Source organism: Polypterus senegalus, chromosome 18 (genome assembly GCF_016835505.1).
Source record: "Polypterus senegalus isolate Bchr_013 chromosome 18, ASM1683550v1, whole genome shotgun sequence".
Lineage (NCBI taxonomy): Eukaryota > Metazoa > Chordata > Cladistia > Polypteriformes > Polypteridae > Polypterus > Polypterus senegalus.
In genome coordinates this window covers 72,705,168-72,724,780 of record NC_053171.1, presented here as the reverse complement: position 1 = coordinate 72,724,780, position 19,613 = coordinate 72,705,168, and positions in this window count along the sequence as shown.

Below are 19,613 nucleotides of genomic sequence, written 5' to 3'. Positions count from 1 at the left end.
ACACAGAAACGGGGAGAACATGCAAACTTCATGCAGGGAGAACCCTGGAAGCGAACCCGGGTCTCCTAACTGGCAGTGCTACCACTGTGCCACCGTGAGTATATACAGTAAATGTAAATTGTTACATGTGGGAATTTTTTTTTTCTTACACTCCCCTCTGCTGGTCCATGAAAGACATTGCATCCAGATCCAGACATGCTCCTGTACAACCAGGGCACAGTGGGGTCCATACTGTAGACCTTAACTACATATAACAGGGATGACAACATATTTTTCTACTCTCATCCATCACCTCATTCCTATCTGCCCTTTCCTCACCCTGCTACCTCCAATATGCTCAGCGAAGTCATTTCTGCTGCAGTCCACTGAGCCCATTTTGTGACTCCCTGTGGTTTAAAGATAGTGCCAAAGCAACAGAGGCTGTCTTACCCTGGGACACAGATGTCAAGAGTCTGAACCTACCTATTGGCTCTGTGAGCTTGTTAAAGGGACATGGTCTAACGTCTGGATTCTAGCCATGCCATTCAAATGTGTTTAGCTGTGACAACATTTTGCTGAATAACTGCAAGCTGTAAGTTACTTGTACATGTAAGAGTAAACAAGTAAGAAAGGTGCAATCGGCCACAAATTAGTTCATCTACTCATCCCAATTGAAAGGTGGGAACCAACCCATCCGAATTCCGACTCACATTCCCACTGGAGCCAGTCAGAACCTGAAAATGAAGTATTATTGCTTATGGACAGACAGTATTTCTCTCACAATATTTATTTATGGCTTTGATGGTAAAGAGGGTGGCAGCCCATTTTGGATGACCTCTCAGAGGAAGTGCACCTGCTGAAACAGTACAGACGTTTTATTAAAATAGCTTCCCAAAGTAGCATTACTAAAATAACAGGAAACATATTGATGTAAACATAAACATCTGCATTTTGGAGGCTTTTATACGTGAAACTTGAAGTCTGTGAGCTCCACCTGTACGCCTTATAGTGAAAGGTGAATAACACTGGAAGGTTGTAGCTCTGCAGCGCTGGCTTCATGGTGCCTGATGTTCAGCAGCTTTTATGGTCAGTGAAAGAAATTTGTCAACTGGAGTGAATAGTGGTGTCAGTAGAGCTCATGTCATTTAGGTGATGTGCGTGGACGAGGAGGCTTAATGATCACTGAAGTGACTTTAATGTGCGTCTTTATCAGCGTAGGACACTAATAGTCACATTGAGATGATATACAGTGTGACAAGGACAGGGTGCAATGAAAACTACAGCTTTAACATTTGAATTGATGGAGTCTCAGTCACACTTTTAAAGACCAGAAATCATTCCATGCATGGCTTAATGCCAGGAGCTTATTAAGTTGGAAGGCAAATGATGAGACACAAAGGAAAACATGGCTTCATGCTCATCTTTTAACATGGCTGAATATTTTACAATAGCAGCATCATTATATGCATTAATTGGTTAGCAGCGTTGAGGTGACTGAGGCCTCCATTGTTTATGCGCCTTTAACAGAGTGGATTATTTAGGTATGTTATTCATTTCTCTGCATGAAAGTGAAGAATAAAAAAAGCTGTTATGCTTGATATGGGTTTTATACCACATTATAATCAGTTTTATTTCTGGACTTATTAAATTGGTTTTCTGATCATTATTCTGGCAACACTATTTAGTTTTTTACTTAATTGTGGGTTTTGCTATGACATGGAGAGTGGCAAGCATAATTGTGAGCACACAACACCCAGAAGATGATTGAGAAAGGGAGAGCAAGCGTTAGAATAGAGAAACCTAATAGAGAAACAAGAACAACAACAGCAACATTTATTTATATAGCACATTTTCATACAAATAATGTAGCTCAAAGTGCTTTACATGATGAAGAAAGAGAAAAAAACAACAAAGTAAGAATCAAAATAAGAGAACACTAATTAACATAGAATTAAAGTAAGGTCCAATGGCCAGGGAGGACAGAAAAAACAAAAAAAAACTCCAGATGGCTGAACAAAAAAAAATTCTGCAGGGGTTCCAGACCATGAGACCACCCAGCCCCCTCTAGGCTTTCTACCTAACATAAATGATCCGTCCTCATTGTATTCAGGGTAGAAGGACTTGATAATGACGGTTACGTGGTCTTCTGGCCTTTAATCCATCAATGCAGGGACATCATGGTGCTTTGATCAGGTGGTGGAGGAGCAGGTCGCCACCACAGAAAACCGGAAAAAGAACAGAAGAGAAAGTAGGGGTTAGTACAGATTTTGGAGCCACCATGAATAGTAATGATAATTAATTGAATATACAGAGCATCAGGATTAAACTAAGATGAAGCTACGAGAAAGCCATGTTAAAGTAATGTGTTTTAGCAGTTTTTTAAAGTGCTCCAATGTATTAGCCTGGTGAATTCCTATTGGCAGGCTATTCCAGATTTTAGGTGCATAACAGCAGAAGGCCGCTTCACCACTTCTTTTAAGTTTAGCTTTTGGAATTGTAAGGAGACACTCTTTTGAAGATCTAAGGTTACGATTTGGAATATAAGGTGTCAGACATTATAAGAAATATATACCGTATAAATATAAGATGGAGAGAGATTATTTAAGGCCTTGTAAACCATAAGCAGTATTTTAAAGTCAATTCTGAATGACACAGGTAACCAGTGTAGTGACATTAAAACTGGAGAAATGTGCTCGGATTTTCTTTTCCTAGTTAGGATTCTAGCAGCTGCATTCTGCACTTGTTGCAATTGATTGATGTCTTTTTTGGGTAGTCCTAAGAGGAGTGCGTTACAGTAATCTAACTGACTGAAAACAAAAGTGTGAACTAATTTCTCAGCATCTTTCAGTGATATAAGAGGTCTAACTTTAGCTATATTTCCTAAGTGAAAAAATGCTGTCCTAGTGATCTGATTAATATGTGATTCAAAATTCAGGTCACAGTCAACAGTTACCCCTAAATTCTTTTCTTCCGTCTTGACTTTTAATCCTAATGCATCAAGTTTATTTCTAACTAGCAAAATACCCGCACTTCGCAGCGGAGAAGTAGTGTGTTAAAGAAGTAATGAAAAAGAAAAGGAAACATTTTAAAAATAACGTAACATGATTGTCAATGTAATTGTTTTGTGACTGTTATGAGTGTTGCTGTCATCAAGGATTTGATTATCATTATTTCTTTCAATCAGGTTCGTATTTGGAGGATGTGTTGTGTTCAAGTTACATTCCATGTTTGTCAACCGTTGTAAAGATAACAGGTTTCATTCATCGAAGTGTTCACTACCCAAATCGCTACTTGTGAATCTAAGATGTTTAATAGGCATTCCCGGTATTAAGTTGTGGATTTGCCTGCAAATATTTAGCAGCAGCGTGTCTATGAACTTAATTTAAACTTAAGCTTTACACCTTGCTTTCCTATTGATATGTCTACAAAGGCTTGTTCAGCGTCAGAGGGTTGTTCCTTTTTTACTGTATCAATAAATAGCTCGTCTTCCTCTTCATCTGAGACATCACACACTGCATGCACGGGTTTACCTTTCTCAGTCCTGCAAACTTTAGTGAAGTGGTTCAATTCACCACATTTTTTACACTGTCTTCCTTTAGCTGGACATTGACTTTTTCCACCATTTGCTTTGTTTCTGCAGTAGCTGCACTTATGAATATGCTTGTATGCGTCACTCGCTTCATATTCTTTTGCTGCCTTTTAATTGTGTAATGTGTTTTTTGTTCAGCGGTCTTTGGAGGTCTTGCTTTTTGTGTGCGTACTGCGTTCACAGTCAGTTCACGTGAGCCGCTCGGAGTACATGCATCGAAGGTTCTCAGCTGTGGTTGTGCTATCTCGTGCGTCCACGGCTTTATTTAATGTTAGCTCAGACCCGGCACTTAAAAGTTTCTCTCGCACTTTCGCTGAGTTTGTACTTAACACTATTCTATCCCTGACCATCTCATCTTCGTTTCCATAAGCACAGTCCTTCACTAGCAATTTTAACTCCGTTGCAAAGTGATCAAAAGTCTCATTTATAACTTTCATTCCTCAGTAAACTTGTATCTCGCGAATATTGTATTCGTCATAGGCATGACAAACGCCAGCGGCAGCGTGTCTATGAACTTAATTTAAACTTAAGGTTTACACCGTGCTTTGTTTCCACAGTAGCTGCACTTGTGAATATGCTTGTATGCGTCACTCGCTTCATATTCTTTTGCTGCCTTCTCAATTGCGTAATACTGACGGCGGCCTTATATGGGCAGGCACTCAATTACGTGGGAGGCGTGACGATGAGGGACGCAACTCCGCCTCACACGGCAACCGAGCTGCAGGCTATGGCCGTATATATGTACATAAGTAGGTTCCAGTTATGACCGTTATGCGTAGAATTTCTAAATGAAACCTGTCAAACTTTTGTAAGTAAGCTGTAAGGAATGAGCCTGCCAAATTTCAGCCTTCTACCTACACGGGAAGTTGGAGAATTAGTGATGAGTGAGTCAGTCAGTCAATCAGTCAGTCAGTGAGGGCTTTGCCTTTTATTAGTATAGATAACCTCATTATATCCATTATTGCCAATTACTAAAATTTCAGTTTTCTCTTTATTTAGCTTGAGAAAATTACTATACATCCATTTAGAAACACGAATAAGACACTGTGTTAGTGAAACAACAGAGTTGGGGTCATCAGGTGCTACTGATAAATACAGCTGTGTGTCATCAGTATAGCTGTGGTAACTCATGTTATGCCCCGAGATAATCTGACCTAACGGAAGCATGTAGATCGAAAAGAGCAGCGGACCCAGGATAGAGCATTGTGGAACACCATATAGAATATCATTTGTCTTTGAAGTATAATTACCACAATTAATAAAGAATTTTCTACCTGCCAGGTAGGATTCAAACCAATTTAAGACACTGCCAGAGAGGCCCACCCACTGACTAAGGTGATTTCTAAGTATATTGTGGTCAATAGTATCAAATGCGGCACTCAGATCTAGGAGGATGAGAACAGATAAATGGCCTCAATCCTCATTTACCCGCAAGTCATTTATTACTTTAACGAGTGCAGTTTCTGTACTGTGATTTGTTCTGAAACCTGACTGAAACTTATTAAGAACAGCATGTTTATTGAGGTGGTCATTTAATTGCAAAATGACTGCCTTCTCTAGAATTTTACTTAAGAAAGGCAGGTTAGAAATAGGTCTAAAATTTTCAAAAGCAGAGGAGTCAAGATTATTTTTCTTGAGTAGGGGTTTAACTACAGCAGTCTTAAGACAGTCTGGGAAGACCAAGACCAAGTAACCAAAAGAAAAACTTGAAAGTCAGATCGAGAAGAAGGTCGTAACCAGAACACAAACTCTAGAGCCTACTAACTAGCGCTATGCAGATCCAAAGGTTTTTTTAATCCAGCGAAAGAGAAGATAAAGTGTTAGCTCTTGATGTAGGTAGTGTTTCAGAACCCTTACAGCTGGAAATACATATACTGTATACAAGTTTCTTTGCCTGATTTCTACACAATGTCCATTAGTCTTTATTTGTTTCCGAGGCTCTGCAAGCATGCTTTGCACATGGCATCATTATTTGGAAGTGTGGGTACTATACTTCTTCTTCTTCTTCCTCCTCCTTGTCTCCTACTGTAGCTATTCCCATTTTTATATGGAGTCACTATTTTTATTAACTGGAATTTTCCAAAACAGGTTTTCAGCATGATTTTAATGGCCAAATGTCTTTCCTGACACCATCCCTCTCCATTTTTCCAGGCTTAGGACCAGCAAGGGTACTCCACTAACAGATGAGAAACCTTTCAGTTGTCATGGTTGGGTTCCAGGTGATGAATTATTGATTGAGTTTTTTCTAACATCTTAGCCATTGTTTTGTGTAATCATCATTAACACTGCTTTCCGTGTTTTTATAGGTGTGACCTGTGGGTTATCGGTGTGATGGTATAAAAGGTCATCTGGAGGTTTCTTTATTTGTTTAATCTGTGGAATAAAAAAACTTCTGAAAGAAATTTTGATTAAGAGTTTTGCTTCTCACGAGTTTTGTTTGGTATGACTTCTTTCCCTGTCTTTGACTTCAATTCTTCTCTCTCTTTTGGAGTTGATCACTATTTTTTTTTTTGTTTTGATTTCCATTTTACCCATTTCTCCCAGTTTAATCTGTAAAATTTTAACTGCTCTCTCCTTGGCAGGACATAAGTAAGTTAATTTGCAATAATGAGATGATCAGTTGATTTTAGTCATTTGTGCAGAAGCAAACAGCTTCATGTTCATATCCAAAACAGCATCGTAGCGTAATCACATTACTTTCAAAATTGATCTATTTTAACAAAAAAAAAAAAGTTTTATATTTAAATGATTTCATGGGGTAACTATTTTTAATTTTTGTTATTACCTTGTGCTAGACTACCTTGGTCCATGATCACATAGACTCCTAGAGTATGAGTTATTATTAGCAAATTGGCCCACCACCAGAAAGTTTGCCCACCCATAATGTAGACACTCACTAACCCCCTTAATCACTTGAGGATAAATGTTCCCTGGTCCTGGTGGTTTGTAAGATTCAAGACTATTTAATCTAAGTAGTACTTCTCCCTCTACAATTTCCAAGTCACTCAGTACCTCCTTAGTAGTCCCTGTTACCATGGAGGTTAACAACTTCCTTACATTTGTAACCCTTGGCACAGATGGCTGGGGTCGTTGCCTGGCCAGGAAGCCTCTTCGCTGAGAGGACCGGGGGAGCAACCATGGGCAGAAGAGCACCTCTCCCAGGACGCTAGATGGCAGCCCCCATGGGTTGCAGTGGTGCCTCAGACTCTCCCAGGGCTTCACAGGAGATGGAGTTATCTACAGCCCTGTTGGGATCTGGGGGTACTGGCAGAGGGTGCTGCAGCTGCTCCAGAGCCCATATGGACAGTTCTTCCGCCACACTTCCTGGTGACTCATATAAAAGTAACTAGCAGACACCACTCAGGGAGCCAGAGTCAGGAGGAGGGAGACAAACTTGATGGGAGGAGTGGAGGAGACAAAAGAGAAGAAAAAAAAGAGAGGAAAAGAGTTGTGTTTAGCTGTTGTGCTTATTGGGACTGTGTTATGCCTGTGGGAAACGGGGAAGGTGTTGCCCACAGGTGAAGAAAAGAAAATAAAACATGTGTGTTTTATCAGTGTGCTTCCTGCATCTGTCTGTGTCGGGTTGAGTGGCTGCTACACCCTCTACACTTGTCACACCTTCAATAAAGGACAATATCAAAGCATTTGCTATTTTATTATCTGTATATTCTTGCTCACTTTTACTGCTCCTATTACTCCACTGTTTTTTGCTTGAAGGCTCCATCCCACTCATGAATATTGATGAGTTACCATGACATGGCAGAAAGCATAGAAATACTTATGATTTTTTTGCACCATGATCTTATTTAATCCACTAGATGGCAGCAGAATACTGGTCCAAGAGTTATTCGGGGTTAACACTGTAAAGCATTACTTGTCACCCCGACTCTGACTAGGGCTTAACCGTATGTACGTAGAATTCTTAACCTGAGTCAGGCCCAGTGTTAATGCCAAGGAAGTTAAAGAATAATTCCTAACTTCCTAACCAACATTCTTGTTTTGTTCATTGATTTGTTCAAAGATCGGCTTGATTACTGGTTAACAAGCGTAGTATGTCTCTATTTTATGTCTCCTGTCCTGGGGCCTCATGTATAAACGGTGCGTACGCACAGAAACGTTGCGTAAGAACTTTTCCACGCTCAAATCGCGATGTATAAAACCTACACTTGGCGTAAAGCCACGCACTTTTCCACGGTACCTCATACCTTGTCGTACGCAAGTTCTCCGCTCAGTTTTGCAGACTGGCGGCACCCAGCGTCAAAGCAGTGCTACTGTTCCTGTGTGGTTACTCCTTATTTTCCTGACGCGGCTTTATAAATACACTGAAACTAACCGCATATTGTTTATTAGTGTAATGCATCTGATTGTAATTAACTTGTAACAATATAATGGTCCAGGGAACAGCCATAGTATTCCAAATACCATAACTGCTTTAGTGTTGTTACTCTCACTGCACCTTCTTCTTCTTCTTCTTCTTTCAGCTCCTCCTGTTAGGAGTTGCCACAGCGGATCATCTTTTTCCATATTACTCTCACTGCACCACTCGGAGTATTTATATCACTGTATCTGAGTGTGAATCACAGCAACAGCTGATCGGAAAGGAAATTATCGGTATACAGCTTCATGGACACGCTGTCTCAGCCACTGCAAAACGTTTTAAAGCCTTTCCTGTACAGACCTCGTGGTTCAGAAACAGTTTCATCCCAATAACTTTAAACGCACTCAATCATTGCTCCTTGTAGAACTGTTTGTACTTATAAGTACAATCACCCCACTGTAAACTTGCACTACAGTTATAATATTACACAACCTGAGCCACTTTATAAAGCGCGTATTTACATATGATGACGATATCATTTTTAAGGTGAAATTCAGCAAAATATGTTTATTAAATTATACAGATAAAACTTTAACTTCATTTAAATAATCTATATTCTTCACTGGGAGTGTCGTGAAGGATAGAATAATTAAACATGTACTAAGAAGATATTTCAATGTTCCTTAAACGTTTTGAAGAATCGGCGCTAAGCTTACAGATGGCTTAACGTCTATTACAGAGCTGATTGTATGGCGATCGGTTACTTGGGGAAAGAAAAGCACTCTTGGGGCGGCCACGCCAATATATATTGAATATACAACAGAAAGAGAAAATAACACAGCTAAAAATGCAGAGACAAATTTCGGCAAAAGTTAAATGCTTGTGTCATGAGCACGAGGCGGCTATGCAGTGTCCACAATGGACGAGGCCATCCACCGTGCATAAGCTACTTTACTGACATTGGCGGGGGAAGGAGCCACCGATTCTTCCTCTGCCCAGTGCCACCACAAGCCTAGAGCCGCCCCTGAGTACTGCTGCAATAAATTATTTCATCAAAGTGAAACCCATGTTTAATAACGTGCTTTAACTCCTATCATCATAAAAATGATATCACGTATACATCTCAGTATTTTAGTTATTCAGAGAGCTGTAATATCACGAATGTAATGGATTCTGTGTCCAGCTGGAGGAAGAGAACCGGTTTGATAAGCAAGTAGTGATTCTCACACATAGGCACATAGAAGATCAAATACAAATCAAAGCATTTAACGTGCTACTTTAATTACGATGTGATTTGAGAAACTAGTTAATTAAATGATTTTAAGATGAAGTTTATGATGTTCTACTTTAATGACAAAATAAACTATGTGATTAAAGTGGAAATGTCTAGATTGAAGTTGACATTTCATGCTTTTTCCCCACTGTGTGCCTTTTTTTACTGTACCCTAATAAGCTTTCATATGACACTCAGACAGTGGGCTACAACTCGCCTTTTCATGGCGACTTTGATATGTGATTTCTTTTTTATTTCCGGCACTGTGCGATTTTGTGAATGTGAGCTTTCAAGTTTCTCCAACACGCTATGCCACTCGATCAACTTCATTTTGTTGATTATACCACGGTTTATTTGAACAAATAGTATGTTTTTCCTTTGCCTCCACTTGGTATTTGCTGAAATTCTTATATTTTCCCCCGTGCTTTTCCCATTGTCTTTTCACAGAAGGCTGCGCTTAAGGGCGATTTATATTGATTTGCATATTCAAAGAGGCGTAATTCTGGGAGGAGTTGGGGCGTTACATAATGTGCGTGCACGAGCGTTAGTTTTCACGCTGATCGGGATTTATGTAGCGGAAGAACATGGAAGTTGGAGTACGCACAGATTCCTGCATCTGGATTTTTCTGTGCGTAAGCACATTTCGGCTTTTGTGCTTATGCCATGTTATAGTGCGAGTTCTACGCACGGTGTTATACATGAGGCCCCTGGTCTGCCAGAACAGGAAATGGCAATAGAACTGATGGTGCACAGATGTTGTAATATACATATACTGTGTTGTAAAGCATGTGAAACGTAATGTTTTAAAGATGATTAGATAGATAGATAGATAGATAGATAGATAGATAGATAGATAGATAGATAGATAGATAGATAGATAGATACTTTATTAATCCCAAGGGGAAATTTACATATTCCAGCAGCAGCATCCTGATAAAGAATAATATTAAATTAAATAGTGATACCAATGAAGGTACAACAGACAGACAATTTTGTATAATACAGTGGAACCTCGGTATACGTCCTTAATTCGTTCCAGACTCTTTGACTTATACCAAACAGGACGTATACCAAACAAATTTTTCCCATAAGAAATAATTGGAAAATGATTAATCCGTTCCCATGAAAAAAAAAAATCCTATTGCTATTGGCATATTATACATTGATGGGGTTGTATAAAATAATTGAAACACTGCTTAATACTAAAATACATAAATACAAAAGCAATTAGATGAAAAAAATGAAAATTTTACCTCACTTTACTTTTTAATAACATCTTTGTTTTTCACAATCGTAGATACCGTCATTCTCGGCAAACGGTATGCAGCAGCCACGTCCCAGATACGCATGCCACCTTCATACTTTTCAACAATCAACTCAAATTTACATGAAAAAAACACAAAATCACGTTGTGACGATGCAGGTTTGCTGTATGCTCCCATCTGCTGCCGGGGAGCCCTTGAATCCTACACCATCGATAATGTGCTTCGCTGCTAAGCTCATCGGTAACAACAAAGTAAGGGGATGGTGAAAAAGTGCAAAGTGCTTTTATTAAAACAATTAACAAAACAAGGTGTTCAAATTAAAGTGCAGTCTCCAAAGTTCCAATAAATAATCCATAAAATCAGAAGTGAAACGTGGAGGTTAAAAACAATAGAAAAAAGTCTTCTTAAAACAACAAAGAAGTTAAAATACAGCAGGAAGCATTCTTTAAAAAAAACAAGAAGCCCAGTGCCTGCTTCTCAACTGGGGAGTCGCCCTACTTGCAGCTGACCTTCAGTCTGCCTGCTTCAGCCACTTCATCCATGCGCGCTCTCTCTCTCTCTCGTCCGTTCTTTTTTACTCCCCTTCTAGCCGACTTGCGCTTCTGTTTATCAAGATAAGCAGCCCTTTCTCTCTTCACTCACCTCCGTCTTTTTTCTAGCTGACTCGCACTTCTGTTTATCAAGATAAGCAGCCCCAGGAACAATCATGAATGCGGACGGTCCCTCACAAGTGCACTTTGCTGAGAAACGCCCACATCGCTAATCGCCCTGACAACCTTCAGCCACATAACCAGCACGCCCCCTCACCAAGCTGCAAGCGCGGTGATTATTTATTTTAAAGCTGGACTTTGACAGGAGCTGTGGACCCGCTATATCACACACGTGAAAGTTCACAGAGAGTTATAGCGCGGGTTGTTCACTGAATGCTAGCAACTGGCGCACTAACGCTCGTGGGCAGTCGTGGCTTTGTCTCGAGAGAGGTAAACAAGGTTAGCACGCAAGTCGTATTCCAAACAAAGGTCGTATACCAAGCAGAATTTTGTGTGTCCAAACAGGATGTATACCAAGTTGGACTTATTCCAAAGCAGACATATACCGAGGTACCACTGTATTAACGTTTACACCCCCGGGTGGAATTGAAGAGTCGCATAGTGTAGGGGAGGAACGATCTAGTTAGTTTAACACTTTGAACTTGAGGTATGAGCTAACTCATATGTCATTGAGCCTGTCAACGTGTGATATACAAAATATCTCGTACCTCACTATCCAGCTATCATAGATAAAGCTGGCGTGTGGGCAATCTCTGTTGCAGCATTTCAGTTACCTACTGTAGTTCTGCTATCTAGTGGATAGCCATAGAATTTTTTTGGTGGCAACAACTTGTGGAAAATTGTGCTTAAAGTAAATAGTCCATATTTATGTTGTTGAAAAAACGTATACTGCTGCTGATGTTTTGAAACAACAAGATTTATTACAAGATGAATATTTTCATGATAATGTCAGTGGTCGAAATAGAGACAATCAGTTGGATGATGTGGAACATGTAGGCTCTGGCACAGATGTGGATAGCTGCCCCAAAGGCATTTCTTCATCACAAAGCGTCCGACTTGCTACAACTGTTAGGACAGCACTACATGGACATTCTGATGTCCTCTGACTGCTAACAATCACCAACTACCAAATGCATTGTGTGAAACAAGAGTGGACAGCACAAGAATATGTATTAAAATTACATCACAAGTGCTTCTAAGACTGCACTCTGCGCGGTGCCATCCTTCTAGGACTCTCATTTAAATGGAGACTTTTAGTCACGTTGCTGGTGAAAATCAAATAATTAACAGTTGCTTTACATTTTTCATTGGATTTATTTACATACAGTATTCATAGTTTTGATAGAGTTACTGCATAGACTAATCCTGCAGTGTCCTGGTAAAAAATGGTTCAGGAGTTAATGTATTAAACTTGCTATGAATAACAACTCTGTATTGCCATCAAAACCTATAACCAGAAGTGCCTGCTTATATTATGTACTTGAATAAATATCTACTGACATGTAACAGTAAAAGTTACTAATTACTTTTTCTCATTTTAAAATAACATTATCATACATTTTATTACTTTCTGTACCATATTGTCAAAAACATGCGTTATAAGAAAAAAAATTGGAAATTTGTTGGTGTTGTTTTATTTTGGTTCATTGTTGCTTTGCTCTGTCTCATAATCTGCAATTTAAAAAAAAATCCTCCATATTTCTTATTTTGTATCTCAGAAAGTGTGTACTACTGAGTAATTTGGCATTGTAAATTTAGTAACAACATGCAAGTAGTAAGTAGTTAGTAATGACCTCCTCTTGATTGTTACTTTATTACTAAAATATTACAATACTCTCTTTGGGTCATCTTGTGCCTCCTGCAATAGCTCTCTCCAGTTGCCTTTTAGCCCTCCTAATATCCTTTCTAACCTATGCTCTCATAATCTAATATGCCCTACATTTAGTGCTGGATGTATTTGTCTTTATGCACCTAGTACAGCTGCCGTCCCAGGCAAGGTTATTATAGTTTTGCCTTTTTATATTAGTTTTTATTTCTTCTCTAAAACTAAACTTGGAAATTCAGTTTAGTTTTAGATTTCCTTCATTGTGTATTTTTAGTTTTAGTTTAGTTTTTATTTCACAAAGGTATTTCTATTTTATTTATATATATATATATTAGTTTCAGTTTTAGTAATTATGGCATGGAGCTCCTACGGAGTTACTTTTGTATCACAATCAGACAGAACTGCACACTTAACAGATTTGGATATGAGTTTAATGTTAGTGGAAGCTTACTATACTGCCTGGTTTACTATCTGGTTTTGTTTTTGTCTAATAAAACCAAGCACAATCAAAACTAGACACTGAATATGAACAATTTTACACAATTTTATAATTTTTTAAACATTTTCTCATGAAAATCACAAGGGCTTAGGAAGAACAGGACTTCAGTGTGCAGACCCCACCTAGCTGTATTGAGGGAAACAAAGGATAACAAGCATGTAGTGTCAAGGTTAGGGGGGGCGAGTCTTGAATAGCCCACCATAAAGTAAACAGTAAAGCCATAATGAGCAGGGCAAGAACAGGTAATAAGAGTATAGACAGGCACAAAACAACAGAGACAGCGTCTGAGATTAAGAAAACATATACTGTACATTATCTAAACCTGTTTATCCAGAGTAGGATTGCAAAACTTACAAGGGTTAAAGACTAACGGCAAGAATATTCATTCAAAAACTAAAACTAAAAATATTTTCATAAATTATTATTTTATTTCAGTTTGTCTTTCCAGCTACTTTAATAGTTTCGTTTAGTTTTAGTTTTTAATTTTGGTTTTGTTAATTACTTTATTTCAGTTTACGAAAATGTTTTTTTTAATAATAGTTTCAGTTTTGATTTTAGTTTTTGTTAACTATAATAACCTTGGTCCCAGGTCCCTCCTGCACAGAGTTTGCATGTTCTCCCCATGTCTGCATGGGTTTTCTCCCACAGTCCAAAGACATGCAGGTTAGATGAAATGACGGCACTAAATTTGTCCTAGTGTGTGTTTGGTGTGTGTGTGTGTGTGTGTGTGTGTTCACTCTGCGATGGTCTGGTGCTCTGTTCAGTCTTTGCTCCCTATGCTAGCTGGGATGGGCTCTGACACCCCCCTGCAACCCTCTTCTATATTAAGTGGGTCGGAAAAGGACAAGACCTTATAGAGCAAGGCCCAATTGTTAATGTGGGTTATGTCCTAGTGTTCTGCCTATTTAGCAATTCCATTAGTACTGTTCTGATCTCACTATTACGTGGTAATAGATATTCAGGCAGCTAAACTCCTCCCTTGATCAATAAGACGACCCGGAGACTGGCTTGACGCGAGGTCTACAAATCTCCAGTTTATTAATAAAGAGCAGGTGTGAAACTACAAGTAAAAAAAATATAGTATTCAGCATGCAAACATTTTGACAACAGATTTAAACTACAAGTAGCAGTAGAGAACGGTAACATTTTACAAATATAAACTTATCGGCTATGCTACCATAGGACTAAACAGTCAGGAATGAACTTCACTCTGTGTGTCCGTGGCAGATACATTACCCACATCGAGAACGCCAAGGCGGCTCAGGAAGGACAAACGTTACAAAGCATGCATATCTGAACACAACAACCACCCACAAATGGAAATGGTCAATAATTAAGCACTTTACCCTTCCCAACAAACATGACAAGTACAGTAGATTCCAGCTGTTACTTTAAAATGAATTCTGCATCAAGAACATGAGGATACAGTTTGAAACTTGTTAAGGGTGGATCTCAAAGATTTTCTAACATGGAATAAATTAGAACAACAACAGCAACTTGTATGTCTTTAGCACATTTTCAAAGTGCTTTGAGCGACATCATGTTTATGACAAGATATCATGAGTGACAAGATGTCAAAGAAATATTTACAAGAAAAAAAATTGAAGTAGTTAAGCATAATAATGGATAAATAGAAAATAAATACATTGATACCGACTTATATAGAATAGATAATTAGTAGAAAGGTAGAGTCTTTATCTTCATTATTGTGTTCTAAATCTCTAAAGATGAGTGTGGTGATAAGATCAGATGGTCGGGTGGTGGAGAGCAGGACTTTGAGATCTCGACTTGATGTTATTTAGGAGAATCTCCATGAAACTGGAAGGACGAGCTCATTGGGCGGAATGGCCTGTTCTCTTAACAGCTGTGCTAATGTTATATTTAAGATGGCCACTTGAGACATGCAGCTTATGGCATCCAAGCTTTCGGATTCAATACGAGTACAAGGGATGACAATGATTAACATTGTTAGGGGCAATTAAAATAAGTCAGTGTTAGGATCTTTGGGCAGTGTTACTTTGATGAATGCTTTGGATTTGCATTCTGGTTTTTTGTCTCATTTTGTCTTTTTTGGAATGCTCACCCCATCCTGTAATTATTAGACTTCTGATTTTGATGGCTTCTTATTGTTACTTTCAATCCCTGTTCTTTTTCACTTTCAATATTCCCGCTGGACATCTTTGCCACTGTAAGATGTCCATAACAGGTGTGTCTTCCTTTAACACAGAAGAGCTTGTCTGTTAGGGGTCATCTGTCCTCTGAACAGGCATCATTAAAGAAAGGCGCTCTGTCCATTAAGTGTATGATCTTAACTTGCAGCGGTAAGAGAACCTCCGTGAACACCAACTTGTGAGCTTTCAGTTTAAATGGCATTACATTTTTAATTATATTTCAGGAGCTCCCTGATATGCATAATGTCTTTGGAAACTATTTCCTTTAAGATCTCTTTTAAGCACATTACAAATGAAAGTAAGTAAATGATGGAAACAAACTGAACAATTAGCAAACAGGTGGCACTTGTGCTTACATATAATTTTATTTTTTTGGTCAACATAAAAGAAGTGGTCTGTTATTTCTGGTATTCTCCTTAGGGATAAGCTGACTGAGATGGGAGTAGATTCACACCCTGTGGCATGGATTGTGGACTATCTTACAGACAGACCTCAATATGTGCGTCTTGGGAACTGCAGGTCTGACATAGTGTTCAGTAATACAGGGGCGCCACAGGGGACTGTACTTTCTCCGGTCCTGTTCAATCTATATACATCAGACTTCCAATATGACTCGGAGTCCTGTCACGTGCAAAAGTTTGCTGATGACACTGCTATTGTGGGCTGCATCAGGAGTGGGCAGGAGGAGGAGTACAGGAAGCTAATCAAAGACTTTGTTAAATGGTGCGACTCAAACCACTTACACCTGAACACCAGCAAGACCAAGGAGCTGGTGGTGGATTTTAGGAGGCCCAGGCCCCTCATGGACCCCGTGATCATCAGAGGTGACTGTGTGCAGAGGGTGCAGACCTTTAAACATCTGGGAGTGCAGCTGGATGACAAATTGGACTGGACTGCCAATACTGATGCTCTATGTAAGAAAGGTCAGAGCAGACTATACTTTCTGAGAAGGTTGGCATCCTTCAACATCTGCAGTAAGATGCTGCAGATGTTCTACCAGACGGTTGTGGCGAGTGCCCTCTTCTATGCGGTGGTGTGCTGGGGTGGCAGCATAAAGATGTAAGACGCCTCACGCCTGGACAAACTTGTTAAGAAGGCAGGCTCCATTGTAGGATTAAAGTTGGACAGTTTAACATCTGTGGCAGAGTGGCGGGCACTAAGCAAACTCCTGTCAATGATGAATAATCCACTGCATCCACTGAACAGTGTCATCTCCAGGCAGAGGAGTAGCTTCAGTGACAGACTTTTGTCACTGTCCTGCTCCACTGACAGACTGAGGAGATCGTTCCTCCCCCACACTATGCGACTCTTCAATTCCACCCGGGGGAGTAAATGCGAATATTAATTTTATTTTAATTTTTTTTCATTTTTATTACTATTTAATTTAATATTGTTTCTTTGTATCAGTATACAAAGCTGCTGGATTATGTGAATTTCCCCTTGGGATTAATAAAGTATCTATCTATCTATCTATCTATCTATCTATCTATCTATCTATCTATCTATCTATCTATCTATCTATCTATCTATCTATCTATCTATCTATCTATCTATCTATTCTTCACCATGATGATGATTTATATTGGATGTCAGTTACAGAACGATGTTTAAGCAGCATTTGTAAGTTAGTGCAGTGTACTGCTGCGTTTCTGTACACATTCTGCAAAAAGACCCCTTTACATTCAGGCTGTTGCAGGATACGCTACTGGGTCAAGGTTAGACATGAACAAAAGCCTGCATTGTTATTGCGGGAAGTTGAAGCAGGCCATTTCAAGGCTTATTAAAGTTTAGAGGAATCTTCTTCCTCAGCTTATGCGTGAAAGAGGCTGTAAAATTACCATGTCAAGCATATAAAATGTCACAATCTCCTTATGAATGACGTTTTGAGATTAATGCAAATGAATAAGTCAGCAGTTAGGTTGAGTTTTCCACCATCCAACACTGACATTTTCTTCTTCATTTTGTCAGGTTTATTATATGTGCAACAGGAGCAAAATGGACATTGAGAAAGAAACCTATTTTTCATTACAGCCAAGGAGAACATTTTCATCAGACAGGACTTTGCACTGCACTTCTCCAACAGGAACAGGAGCAGAGCAGTCACGTGGTGGATCATTCTCTAATTCACCAGGATGGACATGGAAGAGAAGTGTTAGCACTGGTTTCCTTTCATTCATTTTGACACTTCCTAAAGTGTTTGTGTTCGACACTGTGTCAATTCTGACATTTTTAACCCCAAATTAATTCAATTTTAGCCTTCAATTTATATTTTAAAACATCCTGGAAGAGTATAAAATTATTACCATTTTTTCATGACTCCATTTTGATCTTCCTATGGGTGTTAATATTTTCTGACATTTATGTTACAGGTTTGCAAGGTTACATTCTTTGAATTTTCTGGGGCTGAGCGAGTTGAAAAACAACAAATCTACATTCATTATTAAAATATATATACATATATATTATATATACAGTAAATCTATACTAATAAAAGGCAAAGCCCTCACTGACTGACTGGGTGACTGACTGACTCACTCACTGACTCATCACTAATTCTCCAACTTCCCGTGTAGGTAGAAGGCTGAAATTTGGCAGGCTCATTCCTTACAGCTTACTTACAAAAGTTGGGCAGATTTCATTTCAAAATTCTACGCGTAATGGTCATAACTGGAACCTATTTTTCTTCAGATACTGTAATGGACGTTAGCCCGATGGCCGTGGGGGGCGGAGCTGCGTGTGACATCGTCACGCCTCCCACGTAATCACGTGAAGTGACTATGACCTCAGTACATAGAAAAGAAGGAAGAGCTCCAAAGAGCTCTGAAGAACAACGCCGAATAATTTATTCGCGAGATACAAGTTTAATGAGAAGACATGAGGTATAAACGAGACTTTGGATCACTTTGTAACGGAGTTAAAATTGCTGTAGCGAGAAACTTTTAAGTGCCGGGTCTTAGCTAACATTAAATAATGCCGTGGACATCGCGAGATCGCACAAGATAGCACAGGCACAGCTCAGAAGCTTCGATGCATGTACTCCGAGTGGCTCACGTGAACTGACTATGAACGCAGTACGCAGAGAAAGCAAAACCTCTAAAGAGCGCGGAGAGTTTTGCTCACATGAACGTGTCTGCAAAAAGTGGAGTTTCCTGCACTGCAAAAATACTACAAAAGTCGGGCAGCCGGCGCGCTCGTGCGTAGCTGTGACGGCCTTTGAGACGATGACTGCGCTTCTGCCTTAAGTGAAAGTAAACACTTTTAATTTTTTTCCCCCTTCCCATGAGCTATAGCCCAGACAACTGTAAACACGGGATCCCATTTCTAGACCGTGGCCAACTAATATTAAGGCGCTTCGCACTTTCTTTTACACGTATACGATTATGAGGTTTTCAGGTCGGATTATGAAGACATGCACAGGAGTGGAGGACCGACAGTGCCATCCCGGACAGTTAATGGCAGGGCCATCTCTCCAGTCTACACGAGACCCACCGCGACACTCATATCGTCAGCGAAGACCTCTCTCTACACTATATTAAAGAAAATGGCAAGTTTCCTTTCTTTACACCTTTTTTCCTTTTATCCCCAACCAAAGCCTTTCTCTCTTAACACTGCAGAGGACACAAAATGATTTTCTTTTAATTGCTGGTAATGCCGGTAAGGCACATTACCACAGGCAGAAATTTGGATGTTCCCATAGAAAATGTAATTTCTATACCACAGCCGTCGTGTAGCGCCTTTCAAAAGGGATCAACTACCAAGAGATGATCCATATACATTTTAGTTGCTGTTAGTACTACTTACCTGTTATGTTATACCGGCTTTAAAATGTAGCTTACCCGAAACCACTCCACTGGTGCTCAGTGTATCTTATAAGGCAACATCCGCCATGTTGAACTTTCTAATTTATGGCCCCATCTTCACGAAATTTGGTAGGCGGCTTCCCTGCGCTAACCAAAATTGATGTACGTACTTATTTCGTTGGTATGACACCACTGTCGGCCACCGTATTGAACTTTCCAATGTCACTAATTCTCCAACTTCCCGTGTAGGTAGAAGGCTGAAATTTGGCAGGCTCATTCCTGACAGGTTACTTACAAAGTTAAGCAGGTTTCATTTCAAAATTCTACGCGTAACGGTCATAAC